The sequence below is a fragment of the Ranitomeya imitator genome, chromosome 2 (genome assembly GCF_032444005.1).
Source record: "Ranitomeya imitator isolate aRanImi1 chromosome 2, aRanImi1.pri, whole genome shotgun sequence".
NCBI lineage: Eukaryota > Metazoa > Chordata > Amphibia > Anura > Dendrobatidae > Ranitomeya > Ranitomeya imitator.
In genome coordinates, this window is record NC_091283.1 from 30,811,570 (window position 1) to 30,829,931 (window position 18,362).

Genomic DNA, 18,362 nt, shown 5'->3' on the forward strand with positions numbered 1-18,362 from the left:
GTCTTGTAGTAATACTGCTAAAATCAAGCTACAAGTAAAATAACCTCCTGTCACGGCACAGTTGCAGGATATCCCAGGACTAAGGGCTCCTTCCCTATCCCTAAAGCTATGGATGCCTTAGCTATCCCTGCTTCTCATATTACTTTTGATGGTGAAGACTCCAGGGTCCCATGCCTTGTTGAGCTAATGAATCAGCCCTTATCTATCCCCTTCTTTACCCAGGGAAGTGGGGACTTGTTGTTGTGTATATGAATATACATACCAGACTAACAAGGGAAGACGTACAGGGAAAAATGAAAATGCCAAACTTACAAATATGCACTCACAGAATGGAACATCGGGAAGTAAAGGAAGAAAAAAAACAAATAGGAGAGACGCGGATATGCACACAGACATATCACTAAGCAACAGGCTCCTGAACAACACTCGAAACACGCTTCCTCTAACAACCAACTCCTACAGTACCAGAATCAGGAGGTATGAAACTAACACTGGCAATCCATTATTGCCAGAGGCGAGTATATATAAGAGAGAGGAATGGCCAACAATGAACAGCTGAGACCATCAAAGCAGGAAAGCTCCAGAGACTCTAAGCTGAACAGTTTATCCCCTACACTACTAGCAGAAACCTGTCCTGTTTAATATGATGGTGAAGTGTTTCTAATCAGTGCAGGAGTATGAGAAATCAGACACCATGGTCTTCTGGCTCCTCTCGGTCACAGTAATCCCGTGACACTCCCAAATGTATTGGGGGCACAATCCTGGAGGACCTGTGCCACCTGAATGTGTTACAGGCACCATCTTGTGTTACCAGTAGTGACAAGAACACGAGAAAAATGTAAAAGTGAAGAAGAATCCGATGGGAAGGAAGAGGAGAAGGGACTTGTCTGTGGTCACCACCTGCACCATCCCTTGTTGGAGAACGTCTTACTCTTTACTGGGGAAGCTTTGGCATGCTACAATGAATGTGGCCTCACACTAATGGGGTATTACCCTTACCCTTTCTTAGCCCCCCAAAATGAGTACCTTAATGTACGATGTGGACGGCCAGCTTGTAATAAACCCCTGATTTGCGCATCCTCCATGAGTCTGTGACACCTAATCCATCATGCACTTCCTATACCCCAGGATGCGGTCTTGCTTCGGAGGTTCGGTGCTGGCACGTTGTACAGAGATGGGGCAGCTGCTATGGACGTGTCCATATAAATCATTCATCTTGTTCTCATACGTGATACTGTGCAGAAAATAACGCGACAATATGTGACGAAACTGCAGAGTGTGCACAGACACATTAAGGCATCACTGACCAACACCACAAACAATTGGGCATCAAAAGGGGGATTTATCAAGTTTAAAATTTCTCTCCCGTCTAAGGGTTATGATGGGATCCCCTATTTGTGGTGTTATAACTTTCCAACCGCTGTGGCCCCCAGTGTTCCTAGGAACAGGGACGTGAGCGGTGGTTAATTATGTGCACTGCCATATCGTTCACTGAGCAAAGAATAGCTCTGTACTCGGCAGCACGTGTGTGCTGTTGAGCGATGATTTTTAAGCAAGTTTAAAAATCGTTTCATCCAATGAAAACGTGCTTTGCTCATTTGTTGGCTGATTGGCAGCCTGTTTCGATAGCCCAAAAAATTGGAAAACAAGTGATCCTAAGAATGCTGGCGAGTGATCACTATCTCCTCGGTATCTCTAACATCTCATAACTGTCTGTCTATGCCTTATCCTCTGTCTCATACTCTCATATGTGCTGTTCATCAGCCACATTGTCTCCTATGGAATACAAGGATACAAGGGTTTCTCAGCAAATTAGAATATCATCAAAAAGTTAATTTATTTCAGTTCTTCAATACAAAAAGTGGAACTCCTACAGTCATGGCCAAAAGTATTGACACCCCTGCAAATCTGTCAGATAATACTCAGTTTCTTCCTGAAAATGATTGCAAACACAAATTCTTTGGTATTATTATCTTCATTTAATTTGTCTTAAATGAAAAAACACAAAGAGAATGAAGCAAAAAGCAAAACATTGATCATTTCACACAAAACTCTAAAAATGGGACATACAAAAATATTGGCACCCTCAGCTTAATACTTGGTTGCACAACCTTTAGCCAAAATAACTGCGACCAACCGCTTCCGGTAACCATCAATGAGTTTCTTACAATGCTCTGCTGGAATTTTAGACTGTTTTTCTTTGGCAAACTGCTCCAGGTCCCTGATATTTGAAGGGTGCCTTCTCCAAACTGCCATTTTTAGATCTCTCCACAGGTGATCTATGGGATTCAGGTCTGGACTCATTGCTGGCCACCTTCTCCAGTGCTTTCTCTCAAACCATTTTCTAGTGCTTTTTGAAGTGTGTATTGGGTAATTGTCCTGCTGGAAGACCCATGACCTCTGAGGAAGACCCAGCTTTCTCATACTGGGCCCTACATTATGCTGCAAAATTTGTTGGTAGTCTTCAGACTTCATAATGCCATGCACACGGTCAAGCAGTCCAGTGCCAGAGGCAGCAAAGCAACCCCAAAACATCAGGGAACCTCCACCATGTTTGACTGTAGAGACCGTGTTCTTTTCTTTGAATGCCTCTTTTTTTCTCCTGTAAACTCTATGTTGATGCTTTTGCCCAAAAAGCTCTACTTTTGTCTCATCTGACCAGAGAACATTCTTCCAAAACATTTTAGGCTTTTTCAGGTAAGTTTTGGCAAACTCCAGCCTGGCTTTTTTATGTCTCGGGGTAAGAAGTGGGGTCTTCCTGGGTCTCCTACCATACAGTCCCTTTTCATTCAGACGCCGACGGATAATACGGGTTGACACTGTTGTACCCTCGGACTGCAGGGCAGCTTGAACTTGTTTGGATGTTAGTCGAGGTTCTTTATCCAACATCCGCACAATCTTGCGTTGAAATCTCTTGTCCATTTTTCTTTTCCGTCCACATCTAGGGAGGTTAGCCCCAGTGCCATGGGCTTTACACTTCTTGATGACACTGCGCACGGTAGACACAGGAACATTCAGGTCTTTGGAGATGGACTTGTAGCCTTGAGATTGCTCATGCTTCCTCACAATTTGGTTTCTCAAGTCCTCAGACAGTTCTTTGGTCTTCTTTCTTTTCTCCATGCTCAGTGTGGTACACACAAGGACACAGGACAGAGGTTGAGTCAACTTTAAAGGGAACCTGTCACCTGAATTTGGCGGGACCAGTTTTGGGTCATATGGGCGGAGTTTTCGGGTGTTTGATTCACCCTTTCCTTACCCGCTGGCTGCATGCTGGCTGCAATATTGGATTGAAGTTCATTCTCTGTCCTCCATAGTACACGCCTGCACAAGGCAAGATTGCTTTGTGCAGGCGTGTACTATGGAGGACAGAGAATGAGCTTCAATCCAATATTGCAGCCAGCATGCAGCCAGCGGGTAAGGAAAGGGTGAATCAAACACCCGAAAACTCCGCCCATATGACCCAAAACCTGTCCCGCCAAATTCAGGTGACAGAGTCCCTTTAATCCATGTCAACTGGCTGCAAGTGTGATTTAGTTATTGCCAACACCTGTTAGATGCCACAGGTAAGTTACAGGTGCTGTTAATTACACAAATTAGAGAAGCATCACATGATTTTTCGAACAGTGCCAATACTTTTGTCCAGCCCCTTTTTTATGTTTGGTGTGGAATTATATCTAATTTGGCTTTAGGACCATTCTTTTTGTGTTTTTTCATTTAAGACAAATTAAATGAAGATAATAATACCAAATAATTTGTGTTTGCAATCATTTTCAGGAAGAAAATGAGTATTATCTGACAGAATTGCAGGGGTGTCAATACTTTTGGCCATGACTGTATATTATATAGACTCATTACAGACTATTTCCAGTGTTTATTTCTGTTAATGTTGATAATTATGGCTTACAGCCAATGAAAACCGAAAAGTCATTATCTCAGTATAATGCATAGGGAGCATCAATAGTAAAAAGTTGGTCACACTTGCCAAGCACTATGTCTGACAAGTGTGACCAACCTGTTAATCAGTTTTCCAAGCGATGCTACAGATCGCTTGGAAAACGCTAGCATTCTGCAAGCTAATTACGCTTGTAAAACGCTTGTGCTTGGCGGGAACACGCATGCCAATTCCGTATGCCTATTTCCCACGGCAGGGAGTTCCGGAAATCTCCACGGCAATTCCGGACGTGTGCACATAGCCTAAAGGTTTTAATCTAAAGAGGGAAACCATGTATCACTATTGACTGTTTTCATACACCTGTTGCTTAAGGAATGTATTCATTGATGTAATTGTGTCATGTGACTTGTTCCAACTATTTTGATTGGCATTTTTTTTCAGTATTTTAGTAAATCCCTTTGTGTAGCCAAGCTGTGATAAAGAATGCAAGTGAGCGTTCGAAACACGTCTTGCTCCGTCTTGTCTATGCAACTGTTGTAATTTTTTTATAGACTTAAAATGAACTATTTTACCAGATGCTGGAACACCCTTTTAGTTTTTCTTTAATCCATTAGTGTACCTTTTTCACGTGTTGTTGCTTAGTTCTATTCCTCCTATTCTGGAGATGTAATTTTAATTTTTTTGTCCAGATATAGAATCTTGCATTTCTCCCTGTTAAATACCATTCTACCAGTCACTGCCCATTGTTCAAGCTTTTCTAAATCCGTCCGAATCCTTTGTCTTCTCCAGTGTTAGCTATCCCTCCTAGCTTTGCATCATCAATGTGATTAGTTTACCTTCAGTTCCTTTATCTAGATCAGTTATAAAAATGTTGAATAACACTGAGGCCAGGACAGATCCTTCTGGTACCCCACTTGGAACACTTTCCCAATTGGATGTGTAACCATTTATTACCACTCTCAGCATGATCACTGAGCCAGTTACAGATCCACCTAACCGCAGCCTTGTCAATACCACACTTGGTCATAGACTAAGATACTTTATCTTCACTTCAGCAAAGCATTTGATCTACTATATCTACCGCATTTTCATGATCCACCCAGTCAGTGATTCCATCATAAAAGGAAATTAGATTCTCCTCTCTCTACCCCTCCCTTTTCCCTTTCTTCTATCTCCTCCATTTTCACTATTTCTCTTTTTCCATCTGTGTCTCCTCCTCCCTAGCCTCTTCCATTCTCCCTTTCACCTGTCTCTCCTCCCTTTCTCTCCTCAGTTCAATCTCCTCCTTCCCCTCTCTCCTCCTCTCTTCTCCCTTTTCCCTCTCTTTCTCTCCTTCTCCCTTTCTCTCCTCAGTTCCCTCTCCTCCTCCCTTTCTCTCCTCAGTTCCCTCTCCTTCTCCCTTTCTCTCCTCAGTTATGTCTCTCTCCTCAGTTCAATCTCCTCCTTCCCCTCTTTCCTCCCTTTTCCCTCCCCTTCTCTCCACAGTTCCCTCTCCTCCTCCCTTTCTCCTCTCCTTCTCCCTTTCTCTCCTCAGTTCCCTCTCCTCCTCCCTTTCTCTCCACAGTTCCCTCTCCTCCTCCCTTTCTCTCCTCAGTTCCCTCTCCTCCTCCCTTTCTCTCCTCAGTTCCCTCTCCTCCTCCCTTTCTCTCCTCAGTTCCCTCTTTTTCTCTCCTCCTCCTTCCCCTCTCTCCTCCTCTTTCCTCCCTTTTCCCTCTCTTCTCCCTTTTCCCTCTCTTTCTCTCCTCCTCCCTTCCCCCTCTCTCCTCAGTCTCTTCGTCTGCACATAAAGGACCTTGCAGCGCTGCCCACGTGACCCAGCCGCTGGCACAGACACGCTTTGTCTCTGCAGACTCCGCCCCTGTGCGGTCACGTGTGTGTGACGTCACCACAGGTCCTTCACCCCCTGCGCTCTCAGCCTCCTGGGATGTTCCCGGTCAGTGTGCGCTCTAGTGATTCTCATGTGATGAGTAGATTTCTCCCCGCGTCTCCAGCACTGTGCAGACGGGCAGGTGAGGCCTCTGCGGTATCACACACGGGGCAGGCTCCGGCTCTATATGTGGAGAATATATGAGGGCTGGTGAAGGGCAGAAATCTCTGCTGTGACTATAGGAGGGCACTGATGTGACCATAGGGGGTAGTGGGGGGATTCCTGCTGCTTTATAGGAGGGCACTGATGTGACTATAGGGGATAGTGGGGGATTCCTTTTGCTCTATAGGAGGGCACTGATGTGACTATAGGGGGTAATGGGGGGATTCCTGCTGCTTTATAGGAGGGCACTGATGTGACCATAGGGGGTAGTGGGGGATTCCTGCTGCTTTATAGGAGGGCACTGATGTGACAATAGGGGATAGTGGGGGGATTCCTGCTGCTTTATAGGAGGGCACTGATGTGACTATAGGAGGTAGTGGGGGATTCCTGCTGCTTTATAGGAGGGCACTGATGTGACTATAGGAGGTAGTGGGGGATTCCTGCTGCTTTATAGGAGGGCACTGATGTGACCATAGGGGATAGTGGGGGGATTCCTGCTGCTTTATAGGAGGGCACTGATGTGACTATAGGAGGTAGTGGGGGATTCCTGCTGCTTTATAGGAGGGCACTGATGTGACTATAGGAGGTAGTGGGGGATTCCTGCTGCTTTATAGGAGGGCACTGAAGTGACTATAGGGAATAGTGGGGGATTCCTGCTGCTTTATAGGAGGGCACTGATGTGACAATAGGGGATAGTGGGGGGATTCCTGCTGCTTTATAGGAGGGCACTGATGTGACTATAGGAGGTAGTGGGGGATTCCTGCTGCTTTATAGGAGGGCACTGAAGTGACTATAGGGAATAGTGGGGGGATTCCTGCTGCTTTATAGGAGGGCACTGATGTGACAATAGGGGATAGTGGGGGGATTCCTGCTGCTTTACAGGAGGGCACTGATGTGACTATAGGAGGTAGTGGGGGATTCCTGCTGCTTTATAGGAGGGCACTGATGTGACTATAGGGAATAGTGGGGGATTCCTGCTGCTTTATAGGAGGGCACTGATGTGACAATAGGGGGTAGTGGGGGGATTCCTGCTGCTTTATAGGAGGGCACTGATGTGACTATAGGAGGTAGTGGGGGGATTCCTGCTGCTTTATAGGAGGGCACTGATGTGACTATAGGGAATAGTGGGGGGATTCCTGCTGCTTTATAGGAGGGCACTGATGTGACTATAGGGGATAGTGGGGGGATACCTGCTGCTTTATAGGAGGGCACTGATGTGACTAGGGGATAGTGGGGGATTCCTGCTGCTTTATAGGAGGGCACTGATGTGACTATAGGGGATAGTGGGGGATTCCTGCTGCTTTATAGGAGGGCACTGATGTGACTATAGGGGATAGTGGGGGATTCCTGCTGCTTTATAGGAGGGCACTGATGTGACTATAGGGGATAGTGGGGGGATTCCTGCTGCTTTATAGGAGGGCACTGATGTGACTATAGGGGATAGTGGGGGGATTCCTGCTGCTTTATAGGAGGGCACTGATGTGACTATAGGGAATAGTGGGGGGATTCCTGCTGCTTTATAGGAGGGCACTGATGTGACTATAGGGGGTAGTGGGGGGATTCCTGCTGCTTTATAGGAGGGCACTGATGTGACTATAGGGGATAGTGGGGGGATTCCTGCTGCTTTATAGGAGGGCACTGATGTGACTATAGGAGGTAGTGGGGGGATTCCTGCTGCTTTATAGGAGGGCACTGATGTGACTATAGGGGATAGTGGGGGATTCCTGCTGCTGTTATAGGATGGCACTGATGTGACTATAGGGGATAGTGGGGGGATTCCTGCTGCTTTATAGGAGGGCACTGATGTGACTATAGGAGGTAGTGGGGGGATTCCTGCTGCTTTATAGGAGGGCACTGATGTGACTATAGGGGATAGTGGGGGATTCCTGCTGCTGTTATAGGATGGCACTGATGTGACTATAGGGGATAGTGGGGGGATTCCTGCTGCTTTATAGGAGGGCACTGATGTGACTATAGGAGGTAGTGGGGGGATTCCTGCTGCTTTATAGGAGGGCACTGATGTGACTATAGGGGATAGTGGGGGGATTCCTGCTGCTTTATAGGAGGGCACTGATGTGACTATAGGAGGTAGTGGGGGGATTCCTGCTGCTTTATAGGAGGGCACTGATGTGACTATAGGGGATAGTGGGGGGATTCCTGCTGCTTTATAGGAGGGCACTGATGTGACAATAGGGGATAGTGGGGGGATTCCTGCTGCTTTACAGGAGGGCACTGATGTGACTATAGGAGGTAGTGGGGGATTCCTGCTGCTTTACAGGAGGGCACTGATGTGACTATAGGAGGTAGTGGGGGATTCCTGCTGCTTTATAGGAGGGCACTGATGTGACTATAGGAGGTAGTGGGGGATTCCTGCTGCTTTACAGGAGGGCACTGATGTGACTATAGGAGGTAGTGGGGGGGATTCCTGCTGCTTTATAGGAGGGCACTGATGTGACAATAGGGGATAGTGGGGGGATTCCTGCTGCTTTACAGGAGGGCACTGATGTGACTATAGGAGGTAGTGGGGGATTCCTGCTGCTTTACAGGAGGGCACTGATGTGACTATAGGAGGTAGTGGGGGATTCCTGCTGCTTTATAGGAGGGCACTGATGTGACTATAGGAGGTAGTGGGGGATTCCTGCTGCTTTACAGGAGGGCACTGATGTGACTATAGGAGGTAGTGGGGGGGATTCCTGCTGCTTTATAGGAGGGCACTGAAGTGACTATAGGGAATAGTGGGGGGATTCCTGCTGCTTTATAGGAGGGCACTGATGTGACAATAGGGGATAGTGGGGGGATTCCTGCTGCTTTACAGGAGGGCACTGATGTGACTATAGGAGGTAGTGGGGGATTCCTGCTGCTTTATAGGAGGGCACTGATGTGACTATAGGGGATAGTGGGGGGATTCCTGCTGCTTTATAGGAGGGCACTGATGTGACAATAGGGGGTAGTGGGGGGATTCCTGCTGCTTTATAGGAGGGCACTGATGTGACTATAGGAGGTAGTGGGGGGATTCCTGCTGCTTTATAGGAGGGCACTGATGTGACTATAGGGAATAGTGGGGGGATTCCTGCTGCTTTATAGGAGGGCACTGATGTGACTATAGGGGATAGTGGGGGGATTCCTGCTGCTTTATAGGAGGGCACTGATGTGACTAGGGGATAGTGGGGGATTCCTGCTGCTTTATAGGAGGGCACTGATGTGACTATAGGGGATAGTGGGGGATTCCTGCTGCTTTATAGGAGGGCACTGATGTGACTATAGGGGATAGTGGGGGATTCCTGCTGCTTTATAGGAGGGCACTGATGTGACTATAGGGGATAGTGGGGGGATTCCTGCTGCTTTATAGGAGGGCACTGATGTGACTATAGGGGATAGTGGGGGGATTCCTGCTGCTTTATAGGAGGGCACTGATGTGACTATAGGGAATAGTGGGGGGATTCCTGCTGCTTTATAGGAGGGCACTGATGTGACTATAGGAGGTAGTGGGGGGATTCCTGCTGCTGTTATAGGATGGCACTGATGTGACTATAGGGGATAGTGGGGGGATTCCTGCTGCTTTATAGGAGGGCACTGATGTGACTATAGGAGGTAGTGGGGGGATTCCTGCTGCTTTATAGGAGGGCACTGATGTGACTATAGGGGATAGTGGGGGATTCCTGCTGCTGTTATAGGATGGCACTGATGTGACTATAGGGGATAGTGGGGGGATTCCTGCTGCTTTATAGGAGGGCACTGATGTGACTATAGGAGGTAGTGGGGGGATTCCTGCTGCTTTATAGGAGGGCACTGATGTGACTATAGGGGATAGTGGGGGGATTCCTGCTGCTTTATAGGAGGGCACTGATGTGACTATAGGAGGTAGTGGGGGGATTCCTGCTGCTTTATAGGAGGGCACTGATGTGACTATAGGGGATAGTGGGGGGATTCCTGCTGCTTTATAGGAGGGCACTGATGTGACTATAGGAGGTAGTGGGGGGATTCCTGCTGCTTTATAGGAGGGCACTGATGTGACTATAGGGGATAGTGGGGGATTCCTGCTGCTGTTATAGGATGGCACTGATGTGACTATAGGGGATAGTGGGGGGATTCCTGCTGCTTTATAGGAGGGCACTGATGTGACTATAGGAGGTAGTGGGGGGATTCCTGCTGCTTTATAGGAGGGCACTGATGTGACTATAGGGGATAGTGGGGGGATTCCTGCTGCTTTATAGGAGGGCACTGATGTGACTATAGGAGGTAGTGGGGGGATTCCTGCTGCTTTATAGGAGGGCACTGATGTGACTATAGGGGATAGTGGGGGGATTCCTGCTGCTTTATAGGAGGGCACTGATGTGACTATAGGAGGTAGTGGGGGGATTCCTGCTGCTTTATAGGAGGGCACTGATGTGACTATAGGGAATAGTGGGGGGGATTCCTGTTGCTTTATAGGAGGGCACTGATGTGACTATAGGGGGTAATGGGGGGATTCCTGCTGCTTTATAGGAGGGCACTGATGTGACTATAGGGGATAGTGGGGGGATTCCTGCTGCTTTATAGGAGGGCACTGATGTGACTATAGGGGATAGTGGGGGATTCCTGCTGCTGTTATAAGATGGCACTGATGTGACTATAGGGGATAGTGGGGGGATTCCTGCTGCTTTATAGGAGGGCACTGATGTGACTATAGGAGGTAGTGGGGGGATTCCTGCTGCTTTATAGGAGGGCACTGATGTGACTATAGGGGATAGTGGGGGGATTCCTGCTGCTTTATAAGATGGCACTGATGTAACTATAGGGGATAGTGGGGGATTCCTGCTGCTGTTATAGGATGGCACTGATGTGACTATAGGGGATAGTGGGGGGATTCCTGCTGCTTTATAGGAGGGCACTGATGTGACTATAGGAGGTAGTGGGGGGATTCCTGCTGCTTTATAGGAGGGCACTGATGTGACTATAGGGGATAGTGGGGGATTCCTGCTGCTTTATAGGAGGGCACTGATGTGACTATAGGGGGTAGTGGGAGATTCCTGCTGCTTTATAGGAGGGCACTGATGTGACTATAGGGAATAGTGGGGGATTCCTGCTGCTTTATAGGAGGGCACTGATGTGACTATAGTGGATAGTGGGGGATTCCTGCTGCTTTATAGGAGGGCACTGATGTGACTATAGGAGGTAGTGGGGGGATTCCTGCTGCTTTATAGGAGGGCACTGATGTGACAATAGGGGATAGTGGGGGGATTCCTGCTGCTTTATAGGAGGGCACAGATGTGACTATAGGAGGTAGTGGGAGGATTCCTGCTGCTTTATAGGAGGGCACTGATGTGACTATAGGGGATAGTGGGGGATTCCTGCTGCTTTATAGGAGGGCACTGATGTGACTATAGGAGGTAGTGGGGGGATTCCTGCTGCTTTATAGGATGGCACTGATGTGACGATAGGGGATAGTGGGGGGATTCCTGCTGCTTTATAGGAGGGCACAGATGTGACTATAGGAGGTAGTGGGAGGATTCCTGCTGCTTTATAGGAGGGCACTGATGTGACTATAGGAGGTAGTGGGGGGATTCCTGCTGCTTTATAGGAGGGCACTGATGTGACTATAGGAGGTAGTGGGGGGATTCCTGCTGCTTTATAGGAGGGCACTGATGTGACTATAGGGGATAGTGGGGGATTCCTGCTGCTGTAATAGGATGGCACTGATGTGACTATAGGGGGTAGTGGGGGGATTCCTGCTGCTTTATAGGAGGGCACTGATGTGACTATAGGGGGTAGTGGGGGGATTCCTGCTGCTGTTATTGGGGGGCACTGATGTGACTATAGGGGGTAGTGGGAGGATTCCTGCTGCTTTATAGGAGGGCACTGATGTGACTATAGGGGATAGTGGGGGATTCCTGCGGAAAATACTAAAACCCTATGTGTCATATTTGTCTATACCTATGCCTATGGTAGATTTTACCTATGCTTATAGTAGATTTTTTTAGTCATATTTGTCTATACCTATGGTAGATTTTACCTATGGTAGATTTTTTACAGTGTACGGGAAATCAGCGATTCCGCAGAATTAATGAACATGTTGCTTTTTTTTCCGCAATTCGTTTTTTTCGCACAAGTTTTGCGGATTACATTGAAATGATTGGAAACCATATGTAAGCGTTTTTTTCACGTTTTTATCGCGTTTTTATAGCAAAAAAAAACGCGAAAAATACTGAACGTGTGCACATAGCCTTACAACTCCCTTCTCTGTGTACCTGAACTGAGAGAGGGAGGGGGATGTTTTGAGTGAGATAATATTAAGGCTAGGTTCTGATTTCGTTTTCGGGTGAGTGCTAACAGACAGCGTTGCATGGCGAAATTAACGGCGTGCAACGTGTCCGTTAGCGCTCCCATTGCCAGCAATGTTAAAGCGCATTGCTAGTGTGTGCCATTTTCGGCACGCGCTAGCGATGTGCTGTTCTTTTGTGGCGCGCCGCGGACGCTGCTTGCCGCGTCGAAGGCGCGCCCGAGGTCCGTTCCCCGGGGACGTTTAACGCGACTCCAAAAAAGACATTGCGTTAGCGCAATCCGCTAGCGCTTAGCGCTAAACGGATTGCCCTAACGCAATGAGAACCTAGCCTAATATTGTCTACCTTGAGATAGTTTATAAACCCTCCTCTCACACATCCAGGACCCTAGCAACCACAGAATGCAGAGTAAGTGGACATGCTAGCTGGGGCATATCTTAAGGTACCGTCACACTCAGCAACATTGCAACGAGAACGACAACAATCTGTGACGTTGCAGCGTCCTGGATAGCGATCTCGTTGTGTTTGACACGCAGCAGCAATCTGGATCCCGCTGTGCCATCGCTGGTCGGAGCTAGAAGGCCAGAACATTATTTGGTCGCTGGATCGGTGTGTATCGTCATGTTTGACATCAAAAGCAACGACGCCAGCAACGTTTTACATGGAGCGAGAACAATAAGCGAGTCGCCGTTACGTTACTGGATCGCTCCTGCATCGTTCTGCTGTTACAGTGTTTGACGTCTCTACAGCGACGCTCCAGCGATCTAGTTTAGGTCGGATCGTTCTCTATATCGCTGCAGCGTCGCTTAGTTTGACGGTACCTTACTGAAGTCAAGCTGCAACACCAGGCTCTCCCATCATCACTTTGGTAAGAATTACGAATAACGGTTTTCTTTATCGCCTCTCATTGGGGGACACAGGAACCATGGGTGTATGCTGCTGCCACTAGGAGGCTGACACTATGCAAATAAAAAAGTTAGCTCCTCCTCTGCAGTGTACACCCCACCGACTGGCATTATACTCTTCAGTTTAGCTTAGTGTCAGTAGGAGGTGGACACGGGTCTTTCATTAGACCCTTATCTACCTCAATGTGCGTCGTTTCCTTTACAGGTTTCCAGAGGGATACAGGGTGAGCAGTCACACCTGTAGTCCCACAAAGTGGACTATGAGTATGGCGTGTACTGCCACCCCGTATCCTCATAGATCCCTCTCCAGGACCAAGATCCTAGCACACAAACGTGCTCAGAAGTCCGGTCCTGGCTCCGTCCCCCACCCACTCGCCCACCAGAGCCTGTCGGTCGGAGGAGACGAGGACGTCCACCAGCTCCAAGGACGTCTAATATCTTCCATGTTAAGGTTAGTACGACTGCGTGGGATGTTAGGTGAGTATTGGTGACTCCGAGTCCCTATCAGTGCTTAGAGGGCCTCTTGGATTCCCTAACTTCCCTGCTTCTTTGTGCGGCGCCTTACAAGCAGCCGCACTACTATTTCGGCGACCGCACTACTATCCCTGCGGCCGCACTACTATCTCGGCGACCACACTACTATCCCTGCGGCCGCACATTTTCTGCTCTGGGGCTATTAGGGACAAAGGCCGGGGCCCATCTTTTTGCCCGGCGGCCCTGATGTCCGGCCGCACTGCTTCCCCACGGCCGCGAACGCTTTACCTTCAGGCTAAAATTTTCCACGGCGGTCATCCCCTTTTAGGTGACTCGCGGCCGCGATCCTTCCCAGCGGCCGCGGTCGCCTCCTGCGGCCGCCGGCTTTTAATATAGGTCCCGGCTCTTCCCGGGGCCTACTTCCGGCACCGGCGCTCTTCTTTTTGCATGCGGCGGCTGCCGCGCCTGTCAGCGGGTCGCCCGCACCTTTTTCTTTGCGCCCCCACACATTTCAGCGGTCACCGGCTTCTAATTTAGGCCCTGGCTTCTCCTGGGGCCTACTTCCGGTGCCGCGCTCCGCTCACTTCCGGTTTCTTCAGGCGGGCTTTTCTCCCGCCCGACATCTGTGCCCTGCTCACTGGCGTCTCTGTGGCAGGCTCCGCCCCCTCCCTCCCCCATGACAAGGGACAGCGTCTGTGTGTCCTCACCGCTTCTCAGCTGCAGGAGCTCACGCAGCGCGCCGCATCTTCACCACCGCACTCTCCTGTGGGCACACGATCTGCGCAGAATACAGGGAGGTCTGCACCGCAAGTGGGACATCTTCCAGGACCGGGTCCGTGAGTAGCTGCACTGCAGACTGACACCCCCCTCTGCCCACTGTCCCCTAACCCACTGGCATCTTCAGGGTCCCTCAAAATGTCTACCTCTAAAGGGGGCCGCTCTCGCCCCCCTACTTCTTCTTCATCTACTGCCTTAGTCACCTACTTTGCATGTTCGTCCTGTAACAGCAAACTTCCCTCAGGTCAGTCCTCCCCGCTGTGTCAGTCCTGCAGCAACCCGATTGTTCCCACCGCTCAGGATCCCCCGGCTGTTCCGCCCGAGAGTGATCCCCCCATCCCAGGCTGGGCCGCCTCTCTGTCACAATCGGTGGCCGATTTAACACGGGTATCTCAAACCCTGGTGTCCGCGCTGGATCGGTTACCCCTGCAGACCCCTGCAATGGCCAGCGGGTCGCAGGAACCGCCGCCCAAGCCCTCCTTGATAAGCCACAAAAGGTCCAGACAGGAACGTCGGTCTGAGTCCTCTTCGCGCTCCATCTCGCCGCTTGGCCCTCCCCCGCGGTTGGTGTCCCACCAATCCTCCTCCCCTGAGTCAGGCGAGGCATTATCTGATGCGCCCTCGGAGGATATTTCGGAGCTGGATCCTAACCAAATCGCCACCATGAGTGAGACAGTCCAGAACCTCATTGGGGCAATAAACCAAACCTGTGGCATCAAGGATCCCTCTACGGAACCCGCAGATCAGGCGGTTTCGTTTAGACGGGCCAAACCCCCTTCTAAATTTTTCGCTCCTCATCCTGAATTCGAGGAAATCTTGTCCAGAGAGAGAGAGAGAACCCCACTAGGCGTTTTCAGAGGGGAAAACGCCTGGGTGTGCTATATCCTTTTTCTCCAGAACTTACCGCCAATTGGACGGTCTCTCCCTCGGTGGATCCACCTGTGTCCAGGCTGTCCACCAACACGGTGCTTCCTCTGTCCGGCGGAGCATCTCTGAAGGATTCTAACGATAGAGTTATAGAATCCTTCGCGAAATCTGCTTTTGAAGCGGCTTCAGCGGCTCTATGTCCAGCTTTTGCGTCCACTTGGGCTTCAAAATCCATTTCAAAATGGGCCAAGGATCTTCGGCGAGGTATCCTGGACGGGGCGCCTCCTGCGCAATTAGCGGAACTTGCCAACCAGATTTCCCACGCTGGTGAATACCTGGTTTCCGCCTCCCTGGATGTCGCGTCTTGTGCGGCTCAAGCTTCCAGCAATGCCGTTGCCATCCGCCGGACCGTTTGGCTCAAGGCCTGGCAGGCGGACTTGTCCTCCAAAAAGTCCCTCACTAGTCTGCCCTTCCAGGGCTCTCGTCTCTTTGGTTCCCAGCTGGACCAAATAATTAAGGACGCCACCGGGGGTACAAGTTCTATTCTCCCCCAGGCTAAGCCTCGTCGCCCTCCTCCTAGACCAGAGGTCCCCAACTCCAGTCCTCAAGGCCCACCAACATGTCATGTTTTCAGGATTTCCTTAGTTTTGCCCAGGTAATAATTGCATCACCTGTGCAATGCAAAGGAAATCCTGAAAACATGACCTGTTGGTGGGCCTTGAGGACTGGAGTTGGGGACCTCTGTCCTAGACGACAGTTTCGTTCTTTTCGGCCTTTTCGTCACTTTGCTGCGTCAAACTCCTTTTCCCAGCAGCAACAGAGGCCACAGGCACGTCAAGAGAAGAAGGCGGTGTCCTTTAGGCCCACTCCATCCTGGCGTCCGCGTTTCTCCCAGGTTAGATCCTCCAGGCCCAGGACTGGAAGATCCACCTCGGCATGACTCTCAGCAAGACTCCAGCCCAACTCCCAGATTGGGCGGCCGTCTTCTCCTTTTCAGGGACGTCTGGATTTCCGCAGTAGAGGATGCATGGGTCAGGGAAGTTGTATCCTCAGGATACAAAATAGAGTTCGCTTCCCGACCTCGGGATCGTTTCTTCCAATCCCGTCCTCCAAGAGACCCCGCTCTAGTTCCGGGCTTCTTCTCAGCCATCGCTTCTCTGCTCAAATCCGGGGTAATCGTTCCCGTCCCAGAAAAAGAACGCTTCACGGGTTTCTACTCGAATCTTTTTGTGGTACCGAAAAAAGACGGCAAAGTTCGCCCCATTCTGGACCTCAAATTGCTGAACAGGAGAGTTCGCCTGAGACACTTCAGGATGGAATTCCTTCGTTCAGTAATTGCTTCCATGGAGGCTCAGGAGTTTCTATGCTCAATAGATATCCAGGACGCCTACCTCCATGTCCCGATATTTCCCGGACATCACCGTTTCCTGCGCTTCGCAGTGCAACGAGATCATTTTCAGTTCGTCGCCCTGCCGTTCGGTCTCGCAACCGCGCCAAGAGTGTTCACGAAGATCATGGCGGCGCTGATGGCCATCTTGAGAGTCAGAAGCTTGGTCCTATTTCCATATCTCGACGACATCCTCATCAAGGCTCCGTCCTTTGCTCAGGCCCACGAAAGCCTGTCCATTGTTCTCGACACCTTAGCCCGTTTCGGGTGGCTGGTAAACCGGAAGAAGTCCTGCCTTATTCCTTCTCAGCGCATCATCTTTCTGGGCATGCTTTTCGACACTCGTCAGAGCAGAGTCTTCCTTCCCAAAGACAAGAGATCCACTCTTTGTCGGGACATACGCTTGCTCCAGGGTCCTTGGCCTCCCTCCCTCCGTTCGGCCATGAAGGTTCTGGGGAGGATGGTAGCTACATTGGAAGCGATTCCCTTCGCCCAATTCCATTCGCGACCCCTTCAGCAAGCCATTCTGTCTCAGTGGGACAGGTCGGTCTTCTCCCTGGATCGGCCGATCAGACTCTCCTTTCGGGTCAGGCGGTCTCTCAACTGGTGGCTGACGTCACCTCTCATCTCCCAGGGCAGGTCCTTCCTTCCGGTTCACTGGCAGGTGGTAACAACGGACGCCAGCCTGATCGGCTGGGGTGCGGTTTTTCGCCACCTGACGGTTCAGGGCCGTTGGTCGCCGCAGGAGTCATCTCTGCCAATCAACGTCCTCGAAATTCGGGCCATCTTTCTGTCCCTCCGCCACTGGGAAAGGATCCTCAGGGGCCTTCCAGTCCGGATCCAGACGGACAACGCCACGGCTGTGGCATATGTCAACCATCAGGGGGGACTCGGAGCTCCTTGGCCCTTGCCGAGGTATCCAAGATCCTCCTTTGGGCAGAGGCAACGGTTCCGGTGATATCCGCGGTGCATATCCCCGGCGTGGAAAACTGGGCCGCCGACTTCCTCAGCCGCGAGGGCCTCGCGGCAGGGGAATGGTCCTTGCATCCGGAGGTCTTCCATCAGATTTGTCTTCGATGGGGAACTCCGGATGTGGATCTCACGGCGTCTCGAATCAACAGGAAGGTTCCGCAGTTAGTCTCCAGGTCCCGCGATCCTCTCGCAGTGGGCGTTGATGCTCTGGCCATTCCTTGGTCACAGTTCGAGCTGCCCTACCTGTTCCCACCCCTTCCATTACTTCCCAAACTGTTGAAGAAGATCAAAGCGGAAGGGGTGCCGGTCATCCTGATCGCCCCGGATTGGCCCAGGAGAGCTTGGTTCGCGGAGCTCGTCAACCTTCTCGCGGACGCTCCCTGGCGCCTTCCAGACAGGCCCGATCTGCTGTCCCAGGGTCCGATCTGCCACCCGAATTCTCGGTCGCTCAGTTTAACGGCGTGGCTGTTGAGACCGCGGTTCTAAGAGCGTCCGGCCTTTCGGACTGGGTGCTTCACACCATGATTCAGGCTCGGAAGCCTTCGTCTTCCAGGATCTACTACCGCACCTGGAAGGCCTACTTCCATTGGTGCGAGTCCAACCGCGTTCCGCCTATGGTTTTTTCCCTGCCTTCTCTTTTGGCCTTCCTTCAGGCAGGACTGGATTTGGGCCTGGCTCTTAGTTCCCTGAAGGGTCAGGTCTCTGCGCTTTCCATCCTCTTTCAGAAGACCTTGGCCTCTCGGCCACAGGTTAAGACCTTCTTTCAGGGAGTAGCCCACGCTGTCCCGCCATACAGGGC

General features: G+C 50.4%; 1 protein-coding gene across 1 annotated transcript in view; it reads left to right on the top strand.

The window, feature by feature from the left end:
* The first annotated feature begins 5,364 nt into the window (after positions 1–5,364).
* The window catches only part of LOC138666186 (zinc finger protein 850-like), an 80,449-nt gene continuing 67,451 nt past the window's right edge, over positions 5,365–18,362 (top strand). The window contains exon 1 of the mRNA XM_069754426.1: positions 5,365–5,901. The gene's annotated coding sequence lies outside the window, so the exon portion shown is untranslated. The remainder of the gene's footprint in view (positions 5,902–18,362) is intronic.